Source organism: Peromyscus leucopus, chromosome 22, assembly GCF_004664715.2.
Source record: "Peromyscus leucopus breed LL Stock chromosome 22, UCI_PerLeu_2.1, whole genome shotgun sequence".
NCBI lineage: Eukaryota > Metazoa > Chordata > Mammalia > Rodentia > Cricetidae > Peromyscus > Peromyscus leucopus.
Window position 1 is genome coordinate 22,327,210 of NC_051081.1, and position 13,946 is coordinate 22,341,155.

Below are 13,946 nucleotides of genomic sequence, written 5' to 3' on the forward strand. Positions count from 1 at the left end.
ATGTAATTACACATTTCCTTGTGAACCGGACATTGTATCACACCAGGAAACTTCTTTTCAAATTGTACTGGGCTTAAATACCCTGGGAATAAACCACCTGTTATTAGACGCCCCGAAGTCTGATCCAGGTGAAGTCCGTCTGTACTGGGTTTTCATTCTTATCTCTGGTTCACTTCCTTGTATGATACCTGCAGGGAGGGATCCCCTTACAGTTGGGTCGGCTAGAGGCAGCTGCTTGCCATAGGAAGGTCGTCCTCGTGAAAGATAGCCCAAGACTTCAGGGAGTCATTTCCAGTTTAGAGAAACGGTCGGGGCTACTATCCCTCAGCACATGGCCCTGGAACAAGATGCTGGGGTTCAGGTCTCCTTGCTAGCTGAGTGTCCATCAGAAGTTACTTAGCCTGTGTGTCCCCCAGTAGCAATCCCCTCAAGTTTCTCTGTCTCTGTCTCTCTCTGTTTCCCTAATTCAAAGTCTGTTTCCTAGGGTGGCCTAGAACTCATCACCACTCTCTTCTCTCAGCCTCCCAAGGGCTAGAATTTCATCTTTCATTTTTACCTCCATAACATGGGGAGTTAACAGTACCTTCTAGGGAGGATTCAATGCTCGCAGTGGTTCCCCCCCCCCAGCCGTGTCTAGAGCCAGCTCTCACAGCGGAGGAGAGATGGGACTGTATTTTTAGAAGACTTACCCACTCTCCTTTAAATAGGGATTTACTTATCTAGTTAAAGTTTATTTTTGCAGCCCCATTTGAAGACCGGTGTTGTGGAGCCATTCTATTTATCTTCAAGCTGCCCAACTCCCTCAGGCCTTCCTCCAAGCCGGCAGGTTGCTGAGCACCCTACGGGAAACCGGTGTCTGGGTCCCCGAGCCTCCGTGGTGGGTCCTTGCTAACTCCCGTTTCCCCTCTGCCGGAGCTGAGAGGAAACGGGACCCTCTTGAATGGCATGGACTGTATCTCACCAAACTCCAGACCTAGCAGAGCCAGTTCAGAAAGTCCCACTAAACTGCCACCAGCTTGCTGGGACAAGCAGCCCTCATTTTCTGGTGGAGTTACCTCCCTACTTTAAATACACTTTGCAAAGCTTTGGCCCTGGTAGGTCTGCTACCTCCGATCAGAAATTTAGTGTCGTATTTTATCTTTTCGACATAGAGGCTCGTGTACCCCGGGCTGGCCTTGACCTGGCTGCGTAGCAGAGGATGGTCTTGAACATCTGAACCCTCCTGCTCCTACCTTCTGATTATAGATGAAGACCCCCACATCTGGTTTATGGGGCACTGGAGCTTGAACCTAGGGCTTAGGCTGGCTAGGAAAACACTCTACCAATTGAGTTACATCCCTGTCCTCCTCTCCCCTTTTAAACTAAAGGCATTTCTCACCCATTCATGCTGTTTTGTTTTGTTTTGTTTTGTTTTTGAGACAGGGTTTCTCTGTGTAGTTTCAGTGCCTGTCCTGGATCTCGCTCTGTAGCCCAGGCTGGCCTCGAACTCATGGAGATCCGCCTGCCTCTGCTTCCTGAGTGCTGGGATTAAAGGCATGCGCCGCCGCCCTTCTCACCCATTCAAAGAGCACCCTCCATTTCTTAGAGACCGGGCCACCTCCAGCACACCCTGGAGGTCTGAACAGATTGAGAGAGGAAGGAAAGGGACTTGTGAGTTAGGGAGGCAGGCCCAGGGCAGAGGACAAAGGCTCAGGTGGGCCCCTGAGAGGAAAACCTCTCTTGGGGAAAGAGAGGAAACCCAGGCCTCTGATACGGATGAAGTTCTCAGGCCCTCACCACAGAGAGACTGGTTTGCCACACTCCGATGGCCCGGAAGTGCCTGGCCTAGGAGCCCACGGGTGGGGAGCCGCTGCCCCGGAGCTCAGGCTGCATGATGCTGGGGGCGGATATTTATAGCATTTGCCTCTCTGATTCTGTTTCCACCTGGATATAGGCGGCCTGAGGCTGCCGCGTGTGTGGGGACTGCGGAGGGCACACATCGATGTAAGGGGCTGCTGCTTGGCCTTGGGACGCAGGCTCGGGTGTCTACCTGGAGGGCGGGCAGGGGAAAACGCCGGACCGCAGCTCCTCCGTGGAGGGCAGCTTGTGCAAAGAGCTCGGTGGTTAGGCCTGCTGAAACCCGGGGCTTTCCAGCGGCTGTGGGCAGGGTGAGGTAGGTGTGGGTGGCCAGGGACCTGTCTCGGTTTCCTCCCCGCCCTGGCAGTCACGGTCGGTCGTCTCTGCAGCAATTCGGAAGGGTTAAAGACCAAACAGACCACAAGGACTTTTCTTTGTAGCAGGAAGAGAGGGTCCCAGGAAGGTCGTGCGGCAATCATCTTTTCAGACACAAAACTACCGACTCCACGTTTGCAGACCGGTTATCGCCATCTGCACCTTCAATTTTCCCTAACCGTCACCACCTGTCTGGCTGCTGGCAGACGGCAATGACATCATTTAAAAATATAGAAGTAACTGACCTCTCTGCCTTCCAGACAGTGATTGCAGCCCAGAGGGTAATGCTTAAAAGCAATGGGGACTCGACTCTCGGAACTTTAAAGCTACACAAACAAACACACACACAAAGCAAAACAAAACCAACCAACCAAAAACCGAGGGCACAGGCTGGGCATAGTAGCTCACCGTGTGTCCCTTCCAGGACTAGGGGAACTGAGGCAGGACTGCTCACGCGTTCGAGGCCAGCCTGGGAAACTTTGACAAATGCAAATAAATAAATGAGGAAGGAAGGAAAGGGGGGGGGGGAGAGAAAGAGAGACAGAGAGAGAAAAGGGCGCAAAAGTGAGAACCCAGTCGAGAGCAGACCCAGCAAGAGTAAGCCACCCACAGGTCTGTGAGTAAAGCCTGCCTCAACTGTCCCACGGACAAGCCAGGCTGGAAAGAAGCCAGCACAAGCTCGTGTGAGGGAAGTAACATAAAGAACAGTAGCGATGACCTAGAGGAACGAAAATACAGCTGACACTTGTCCCCGTCTTTCTTTTTCCCACTTAACCTTGTCCCAACCCAGATGACGTAGGTCAGGGTCACCACTGCACAACGCGGCGGGGAAACTGAGGTTTGGGAACTAGGTTAAGGAGCTCGGAGCTCCAGACCCAGAGGCACGGCCCTCGCGTGGGCGCTGTGGCCACCCCGGCTTTTCCACGAGGGCTGGGGACAGGTTCTGGCACCGCAGTGGCACAGGTCTCAAGGCTGCGGCTGGAAAGGCCGCTTTAGTGGCCCCGGGACGTGGGGGGCGGCTTGGCCGGGATCGGGGCGGGGGCAGCACGGCGAGGCTGGGGGGCAGCTGGCAGTCAGCTGGTGACCGGGGCCCCGCGCGGGAAGCGGCGGGAAGGCGAGCAGGCCACATACCGCGCGGCGCAGAGGAAATAGCTGGAATTCCTCCCGCCGCGGCGCCGCGCCGCGCTCGCTCGGGCAGCCCGGGCACGCGCAGCCTGCGGGGAGGGCCCCGGGGCGCGCGCCCGAGGTCCGCGTGCTCGTCCCCGGCCCTGGCTCGGGAACTGCTTTCCCATCCCATCCCCAGCGAGAGAGCGCTCCAGCCACACTCCCCGCCGGCATCTTGGTCCTCCGCGCTGGGATGGGGAGAGGGAGAGGAGGGAGGGGATGGGATGGGGATGGATGGGATGGTGGAGGGGATGACAATTAGAGAGAGGCACCGCGCACGAAGGGGCAGACTCCCCGGGCCAGCCAGGCCTCCTGCCTGTTGGTCTCTGGCTCAGGTCTGTGAGGTGACAGGGTGTCCAGGAAGGCCCGCTGCGCAGTGGTCCATCTCCCCCCCCCATCCCCCACCGCCCCTCCAGATGCTGCCCTCTGCCCTCCAGCAAAGGAGATGGCTTGAAGGTCTGGACCAGCACCCGGGCGTGGGCTCCCACAGGTGCCAGCCTTGGCCTTTGGAAAGCTGTGGCCAGTGATGTCACCAAATGTTGTAGGTCCTTTCCCTCTGGGCTTCGAAGTCCTTGAGGTAGGGAGTTCCTGCTTTGGGGTGGAAGGGATGAGGCTAGACCCTCAGGTGGAGACAGAGGAGGGCAATGAGGGATTGAAGTGAGTACCGAACCTGGAACCCTCTCTGCACAGCGCTGTAGAGAAGGGGATGGAAACTCTTTGAAGAGGCAGCTGAGAAAGCTCCCCTCTTCTGAACTGAACCAAAGTTGACCAGGTTGGGGATTAAGAGGTGGGACGGTGGATGGAGGACCCTATGGGGCCCACCTAACTTTTCCTAGGAGCTGGGCCCGGGTTGCTTGGAACAGGGGCCGACTGATCCGTGCCCTCTCTACTTTCCCTCGGGATGATTGGTTCAACTGATAATAGCATCTGAGCTGGTGAGATGGTTCAGCAGGTACAGGTGCTTGAAGCCAGTCCTGATGATCTGAGTTCAAGCCTCAGGACCCCACGTTGTGGAAGCAGAGACCACTCATACACACAAAATGCTCATAGGGCTCTCACGTCTTCTATGGTCTATGAATTCTTCCCCGACCACCAGAATTCATCTTTCACTCTGTCACTTTCCATGGCTTATATGATCGTTCCTTCCACGTTGGATTGTGAACAGGTGCTTTGAAGATTATCTTCCTGATTAGATAATAGCTTTACAAAGGCAGGGACCCTCTGAATCTCCTATGCCTTTGGGGATCTACCATCCTGTACAGCGTTAACCTTTCGGCAAAGACCGCTTAAATGCTTGCTGAGCGATTGAGAAGGACCAGGAGGAAATTGGGCTGGCCCAATACAAACAACAACATAGGCCAGAGGCAAGTCCGGCCAACACCGAGCCAACATACACAGGGTACCTGCTACCCAGATCCAGGACAGGAAGGTGGGGTCCTGAGTGCTAGTCACTGTCACTCCCAAGAAGGCCTGGATTCTAACCTCAATGTCACCCTGATTTACATACATTCCCGCCCTAGCTCTTGGTTCTGATTTCAGCTTATGGACAATAGCCTGATTTTCTCATCCCCTTCACCTCCACATTCTTAATACTCCTGGACTGCCTCGAAGGTTCTGATTTCACACAAATTGGTGCTGCTGGGGTTTATAAAAGTGATCTAGTCCAAGACTAGGGACACAGATGGCTTTTTGCCGAACTGTCTACCCGTATGTACGTAGGGCAGGGTGGCTTCAACTTCAAAGCAGGGTGGACCTGGAGTTTCCCCAGACTGACCCACATTGCCTGAGTCCCAGTGAGCAACTCCACCCCACCCCACCCCCCAACCTCCCAGGCCTTCCAAGAAGCCAGGCAAAGGGCAGGAGAGGGACTCTCCTCTGAGTAAGTTCCCCCACTGGGGCCCTGGGAGAAAACAGGAGGCTGAAGCCAGGCCCATCCTAATGCATCTGCCCCTGTCCTGGGTACAAGACATCATTTCCAGAACTGCCCCAGACACTCAGCCGTGAGGAGCAGGCCCAGGAAGCCTTGGCAGATCGATCCTTCAGACATGGCCAGCTCACAGCATCAACAATGGTTCTGGGAATTTGGGCTCTCAAAACCCCTACATTTTTCATAAGAAAGAGGAACAGATTTTGGCATCTTTACTCTCCAAACAGGAACTGACCAAGACAGTGACCTCTGGTAGTCACTTCCTCATCCAGGGTTCACAAGGGAGGTAGGCTTCCTCAGCCCTCTGTTTTCCTCCAGGGATCGGTGGGCATAGGAGCCCCAACAGGGGAGAGCAGGGAATGGATGCCGAAAGAATGTAGGGTGGTGGTGGTGGGGGGTGGGAGGAGAGAGGTTTCTGAGGACTGAGGACTCCAGAAGCCTGATGGGGCAGAGTTAGGGCTAGGGGGTACCGGGCATGGAGTTGTTATTTTTATCTTGTCACGGAAAGAGCATAACCACTGTGACCTCTTATGGGGGTCACAGTTTCTTGGACCTGGGCCAGGTGTGGATTCTGGGGTAGGAGAGAGGAAAGGAGCGGCCTTTCGGCTAGAGCAGGAGAGCAAAGCAAGCCCACTTAGGGTGCTGAGAGGGTGGGTGGCAGTGGGGACCAAGGCCTGAGAGGAGGAACAGGCAAGCATCAGAGGGGCCTCTGAGCTGCGAGGAATTCCCCAGAGGGTCCTAGGAGGCCTTGACTCTTGACCAGTGGTTCCTATGACAAAACCAGTTCAGAGGAAGGCATGAGGCCATGGGGAAGGCTGGGGGACCTGGTGGGGGAGGGGTGGGGAGGGGGGCATGCAGTCTGCAGCCATGTGATGGCGACTCACCCAGACCATGAACGTGTTTCACATTCCTGGCTCCTCGCGGTGGGCAGCTGGAGGGGACTGGTCACTGTGAGCAGGTCTCTGTTGGCCCAAGTTCTTGCTGTGAGGCTGAGTTCTTGTGAACCCATGGGAGCTAAAAGTGCCACAGGTTTACAGTCAAGTGAGGACATCCATGTTACCAGATGAAGTGAATGATTGTCTGTGGGCAAGGAGAGGCTTCCTCCCTTCTGGACTGGCTAGTGAAGGGCGCCTGTGGTGTGGACAGGGTGAGCGGAGGTCGCAGGTCACCTCTGAGACAGGTGAGAGGTTGGGCTGTAGATGGAGGCAGATGTGTGTTTGTATATGGAGGCCAGAGGCTGACATCATCTATCACTTTCCACTTTCACTTTATTATTATTATTATTATCATCATCATTATTATTATTTTTAAATTTAGTTATTTTTATTTTATGTGTATGATCGTTTTTCCTGCGTTTGTGCATGATGGGTTGGGGAGACACCGGGAGTCTGAGATTCTGTGGGTCAGTAGGGTGTTCCTCAGCAACTCCCGTTCTGGGGTACCTTGCTTAAGCTCACACCCCTCACACTGGTGGGAGAAGGGGGTAGCAGGGAAAGGAAAGATCTGGGGAGCTCTTTAGCCTGGCGGCGTCTGAGATGCCACTGAAGACTTTTGTCTCTCAGCAAAGGACAGAGGAGGTTGTGCTGGCCGTCATGTTCAGTGAGCTTTATTTCTCTTCCCAGGCTCTAAGTATCCAGAGATGGCATTTCCCACAGGTCCCACATACACAGGTATCAAAGTCATTCAGAAGGTCAGTGTCAGCGGCCCATTGTGAGCAGGCAGGGCCTTCTGGGTGCCAGCAAAGGCCACGTTCATTTATTTATTTATTTATTTTCATTTTTCTTTATTAAGAAATTTTCTACTCACTCCATATACCATTCACAGATCCCCCCTCCTCCCATCCCCCGGCCCTCTTTCCCAAGCCACCCCGCATCCCTACATTCCCCCAAATCAAGGTCTCCCATGAGGAACAGGGACAGAGTTTATTGTTTTATCATCTCGCCTTGTTGACCGCTCGGTGACTTCGTGACTTCTCTCGGTGTGACTGTGAAATCCACTTCCTGGGAGGTCTTTGCTGGTCTGCCAGCTCTCTACTTCTCATTTTTTTCTGGCTCCCTGTGTCTCCCATAGAGTAACAATTTGCTATATGGTGTATGTGAATACGTGTGTGGTTGCTGTGCTGTACCTGTTTGTGTATCTCTCTCTCTGTGTGTGCACTGTACAAGTGTGTGCGCTGTACATGGATGTGTTTATGTGGAGGCCAGAGGCTGACATCATCTATCACTTTCCACTTTATTATTTTTTTTAAATTTAGTTATTTTTAGTTTATGTGTATGATTGTTTTGCCTGCGCATGTGCATTATGGGCATGCCTGGTGTCCTCAGAGGTCTCCGAAGAGCACTGGAACCCTTGAAACTGGGGTTATAAGCTATTGTGAGGCAAAAAATCAAATTTGGGTTCTCTCTAAGAGCAGTAATTGCAGCTGGGTGGTGGTGGTGCATACTTTTAATCCCAGCACTGGGGAGGCAGAGGCAGTCGGATCTGTGAGTTGGAGTTCAGCCTGGTCTACTGAGTGAGTTCCAGGACAGCCAGGACTACACAGAGAAACCCTACCTCGGAAAATAAATAAATAAATCAGAAAACAAACAAACAAACAAACAAACAAATAAATAAGGAGCAGCAATTGCTTTTAACCACTGAGCCATGGATTCAGCCCCTCCACCTTAGTTTCAGAGTCAGGGTCTCACTGAAGCCAGAGCTCACCAGTTTGGCTACACTGGCTACCTAGAGAGCACCTGGGGATCTGCTCATCTCAGCACTGAATTACCAGTGTGCTCTGTTCCTAGCCTTTTACATGGGTGCTCGGTATCCAAATGGGCTCTTGTGCTTACAGGGCAGACACTTCCCCGATTTAAGACATCACCCCAGTAACTACGTATCTTCTGTCTTTAATTTGTTAGAGATTATGCTGGGCAGGATGATTCAGTGGTAAGCAATGCTTCTGCCTGAGCTAGATGAACACCCTTCTCTCCGTTAAGTCAGGAGATCTTTCTAAAGCCTAGTAGGGTCAGAGGCGCAGCATTGTAGGAAGAGAGTAGCATTTTCCTCGCTAGGTGTGATTTTGTGGCGCCACCTGCTGGCAATAGACAGATATAGTCATCCCGAGTTTTGCATGACTGTACCTATAAAGTTCAAGGCCAGCCTGGACTACATAGCGAGTTCCAGGAACGACACAAAGCTACACAGAGAAACCGTGTCTCAAAAAACCAAAAAAAAAAAAAAAAAAAAGAAAGGAAGAAAGAGAGAGAGAGAGAGAGAGAAAGAAAGAAAGAAAGAAAGAAAGAAAGAAAGAAAGAAAGAAAGAAAGAAAGAAACCAAGTATTGGGGATGGAGTGATGGTTCGGTGGTTAAGACCACAGGCTACTCTTGTAGAGGGCCTGGGTTTGGTTCCCAGCACCCACGTGGTAGCTCATAGATGCCTGTAATTTCAGTTCCAGGAGGGATCCAAGACTCTCTTTAACTCCATGGGCACCAGAACCGCATTTGAGCGTATGTACAACATACATACACATAGAATAAAAACAAATACATTTTTTCTTTGGTTCTTTTGAGACAGAATTTCTCTGTCTAGCTCTGGCTGCCCTAAAACTCACTCTGTAGACCAGGCTGGCCTCAAACTCAGTCAATCCCTGAGTGCTGGGATTAAAGGTGTGCACCACCACCACCTGGCCAAAACAAATGAATCTTAGAAAAGAAACCAATTACTAAAGCATCTAGGGCTTGGAAGCGCCACCGTGACAGAGTGCTTGCCTGGCATGCCTGAGGCCTTGAGTTCAACCGTCAGCGCCACCAAAGAAGTAAGCAAATAATAAAGCAAAGACTGTGACAGAATGAAACACATATGTGCTCAACATATGCACAATTCCATGTAGAAATTTAACATCTAACGGTACCTACCCTTATGACTCAAATAGATTCCTATAGTCTAACACAATAAAACCCACTTCTTTATAACAACTTCTTTCTGTCCCAGGATTATTTTGCACCTTCTTTCTAGCCTAAGGACACACCAGTTGGTTCTCTCTCTCTCTCTCTCTCTCTCTCTCTCCCCCCAGGGTTTCTCTGTGTAGTGCTGGCCATCCTAGAACTCACTCTGTAGCTCAGGCTGGCTTCGAACTCACAGAGATCCGCCTGCCTCCGCCTCTCGAGTGCTGGGATTAAAGGCCTATGCCACCACTGCCGGGCACACCTGTTGATTCTTTAAGACTACATTCACAGCAGGCTGGGGCTGTAGCTCAGTTGGGAGAGTGTGCACAAACCCCTGCGTTTGGTCCTGGAATCACACAAAAGGGGAGGGGTAGTGGCACGCGCTTGTAATCCCAGTATTCAAAAAGTAGAGACAAGAAGGATCCCCAGTTCAAAACTGGACCAGTGAGATGACTCAGTGGATGAAGGTACCTGACAACCTGAACCCAGATGGTGGAGGGAGAGACTTAACTGTCTCTGACCTCCACATGTAAAGTGTGACACGCCCCCTCCACCTATACATACACGTGCAACTCTCTCTCTCTCTCTTTCACACACACACACACACACACACACACACACACACACAAACACACACAAACACACACCACCAAAATTAAAAATAACCTCAAGTACAGTACCACCATCTTGGGGGAGCCATTGTGCGTCTCTTCTACTTCTGAACTTGATCCCTTTATGGCATTTTATTGACTTGCATCTCCGCTGTTTGAGAACACCTGTTGTCTTCTTTTCCAGTCCAGAAGTTTCCCGAGGGTTGGCCTTGTGCTTGATTCCTGCTTGTGCGGTCTGGTAGTGACGTCATTCCATCATGTACGAGAAGCAGGGGCTCAGCCCGTGCTTGCTGATTCAGGACAGCCGTGGGCACGGCAGAGCGTGAAGACAGCACACGGGAGCCCACATCTCCTCACATGACACCTCTCGCCTGGCAAACAGACACACGGTTTATATAAAAACACTGGGACACATCTCTGCCCCACAGCTCTGTGTAGATATTCCTCCTAAACCAGTGGTTCTCACCCTTCCTAACGCTGCCACCCCTTAATACAGTTCCTCAGGTTGTGGTGACCCCCCCCAACCATAAAATCATTTTGTTGCTACCTCATAACTGATTTTGCTACTGTTATGAATCTTAATGTAAACACCTGTGTTTTCTGATGGTCTTAGGTGACCCCTGTGAAAGGGTCACTCAACCCCCAAAGGGGTCACAACCCACAGGTTGAGAACGCTGTCCTAAACCAACCCTTTTGTCTAATTTTTCCCTTTTTATTTGTCCTGGTAATCCCGTGCTGTACTTTATCATTCCTTCTCAATTTTTAGTGCGTGCCAGTGTGCATGTGAAGGTTCATTCATGTGGCCTTTATTCTGGAAGGAGAATTTATAATTCTTTATAATGCTGGGTAAGAGGCAAAGCTTCCCTTTTGCTCCACAGGGAGATGCAATCTTGGCCTTTCAAGGCTTTGTACTACGAAAGCATCTTTTGAAAGTCAAGAACCAAGGCAGGCAGTACATTTGCTCACAGGCCTTGTAGAAATGGGACAAGACTTCAGGAACTCCTTGTTTACATGTGTTGACCTGCAGAACAGACACAGGAAGGACCCTGAGAGACCTGGGGTCCTCATTGAGAGCTGGGGGGCAGCTGGAATTTGTGGACACAGTGCTGGAGGGGAGGGGGCTGTGTGGACACAACTGTAGTGCACACTGGATTTCCTTGATACTTGTGCACACAGGCAAAGGCCGGCTATTGGAAAACAGCATCCGGGAGGCTGGAGGCCAAGAAATTTCCCGAGCTCACAGGGATGTGGGAGATGTCTCAGTTCTGACTGGCAGGAGTGGCCAGGGAGAGGCACATGGGCTCTGTGGTTCAGTGAGTCTTTGTCCTAAGATGTCTTGGTCTGGAATCCTAGCCTCAAGTATCACAGGCCTGGTGGCTTATGAACGATAGCAATGCATTGTAGAGGCTGCACATATAAGCCAGGTGCCAGCGTGAGTGGGTCCTGGTGGGAGTCCTCTCCTAGGTTGCATTCTGCCTTTTTGTATTTCCATCTGATAGAAGAGATCGAGGAGCTCCCTAGGCAACATGAACATCATTCACGAGGGCTCTAGCCTCATGACCTACTAACCTTTTAAATGCCCCGTCTCCTGACAGCACTACATATCTGGGGTTAGAATTCCCACGTGTGATGTTTTTTCAGTGCCGGGGATTAACGCAGGGTCTTGTGTAAGACAGGCCGTGAGCCAGCCCATAGATCTCTGTGTTGCTCTTCTTTCTTTTTTTGCATACATAATCTAAACTCCTAGTTGTGACAACCCAAAATATCTGCAGACATTGCCGGTATTCCTACCGTGGAGGTGGACGCGTTATTGCCCCTGATTCAGAACCCGGGTTCTGGACCTATCTTAATAATGCCGGAAAACAAGGCTTGGAGGTGTTTCACTTCTCTATAAAGAACTCAATCATCTGACTCCTCTCTTCAAACAACCACAACAACAAAAGACAATGTGATTCAGACACTCGACAGTGCCAACGACATTCACAATGCCCAGCTGTGTCCAATCAAAAACTGCTAAGCGTGCTATGAAGTATTAGATGAAAACCCGCACCAGGCGGCTGTCAGCGACGAGAGACAGACTTACATAGATCCAGAACAGGCATGCAAGACTCTTTAAAAATGAGGCTCGCACTTCATGGCTGGAGAGATGGCTCAGTGGTTACAAACACTTGCCACCCCTGTAGAAGACCCGGGTTTGGTTCCCAGCACCTATGTGGTGGCTGACGACGGCATAGGACTCTAGTTCCCACGGATTCGACGCCCTCGTCTGTCCACCAGAAGTGCATGCATGTGGCGCACTCACATACGTGCAGGCAAAACACTCATACACATAAAAATTAAAATAAGTATTTTACTTTACGTGTGTGTGTGTGTGTGTGTGTGTGTGTGTGTGTGTGTGTGTGTGAGAGAGAGAGAGAGAGAGGAGAGAGAGAGAGAGAGAGAGAGAGAGAGAGAGCATGAGTGTTAGATTCTGCAGAGGCCAGAAAATGGTGTCAGATTCCTTGGAGCTGGAGTTACCAGTGATCGTGAGCTGTCTGATGTGGGTGCTGGGGACGGACTTCGCTGGGGACAGACTTCTGACCCTCTTGGAAGAGAAGCAGGTGCTCTAACCACTGGGCCGTCTCTCCAGTCCCATGAAAGCATCCGAAAGGGTCTATTACAGTGGTGTTGAGAGATTTCAGGAAAAACAGGTACACAATGAGATAAGAAATATTATTAAAATCTCTCTCTCTCTCTCTCTCTCTCTCTCTCTCTCTCTCTTTCTCTCTCTCTCTGTCTCTCTCTCTCTCTGAGATAGTCTCTTATTACTGGCTCAGGGTACAACATTTTTTTTTCTAGGACTAACTCAGGAATATACCATGTAAAGTAAAATAGTTGCCGAATGAGCTTCCAGCACATCGACTAGATATTGCAGAAGAAAATGTCTGTGAACATGTGCACACAACAACATCCCAAGCCCCCAGCCCCCCAACCTCCCCTAAATCTATTCAGACCAAAGCCCCCGACACAGTGACCTATTGGGTAATTTCAGCAATCTAATGAATATGTAGTTAAGAGTTCCAGATGGAAAACCAAGAGTGAGGGTGGGGGAAAAAAAAACTGCATTGGAAAAAAAAAATAACGTCTGAAAACTATTCAAATACTATGGAAGTCATAAACTCAATTATAAAAATAATTGAAGTTGTATAAACACAAAGAAAACCACACAACATTATATAATGTTCCTGCAACCTAACGATGGAAGGAAAAACAGTAGAATTGGGCAGACTGGAGGGAAAAACCCACATTGCTTACAGAAAATGAAGAAGGAATGAAGGAATGAATACTTACCTCCCCACTAGGAATGCAGGAGGCCCTTTCTGCTCACTGCCCCTGAGAGGTAAGCAGCTTTGTTCCGCCACGGTCCCCTCCATGACGCTCAGTCTTACCTCAGGCACACAGCAATGCAGCCAGACAGCCATGGCCTAAAACCTCTGAAACCACGGAGAAAATGCGTTATCAGGAAATGAACCAACAGATTTCCCAAAGAATCCGGTTGTGAGCCAGGCAGTGGCTCATGCCTTTAATCCCGGCACTTGGGAGGCAGAGGCAGGCCTATCTCTGTGAATTTGAGGCCAGCCTGGTCTATAGAGCGAATTCCAGGATAGCTAGGGCTAAACAGAGAAACCCTGTCTCGAAAAACCAAAACCAAAACAAACAACAAAACAAAACAAAACAAAAATCAGGCTGTCTTTCTTTCTATGTCCAAATGCAGAGGAAGAAATCAAACCTTGGGAAGCCCAGCTGTGGGCGAGCCTCGACGCATGCACATGTCTCAGTGAAGATGACCGACCAGATCCTCCTACCTGATGTAGTACCTAATGGAGTAGCCAAGATGCCTCCCTTGGTGAACAGGGTGGGGTGGGGGGAAGCAACCCGACAGGTTATTCCTGTTTGAATTAATCCAGGTGAGGCTTTTACAGTTTTATAGCAGGGATGGAACGCTTGAGTGTGTTGAAAGACACGGAGGAGGTCCCATGATGTCACACAATGGATCAATTCCTCCCACGCCTGTGCCTCCTTGTTATCGCTTACAGGGAGTGAAAATGGTAGCATCCACTGGGCAG

At 50.7% G+C, this 13,946-nt stretch overlaps 1 long non-coding RNA gene across 1 annotated transcript; it reads right to left on the reverse strand.

Annotated features, from left to right (window-relative positions):
* Nucleotides 1-12,337: 12,337 nt before the first annotated feature.
* Nucleotides 12,338-13,946, reverse strand: LOC119086500. Its single transcript, XR_005089798.1, has 3 exons — nt 13,610-13,946; nt 13,171-13,313; nt 12,338-12,493 (listed from the first exon to the last, which is right to left on the reverse strand). It is a non-coding gene; the product is annotated as an uncharacterized LOC119086500 (long non-coding RNA).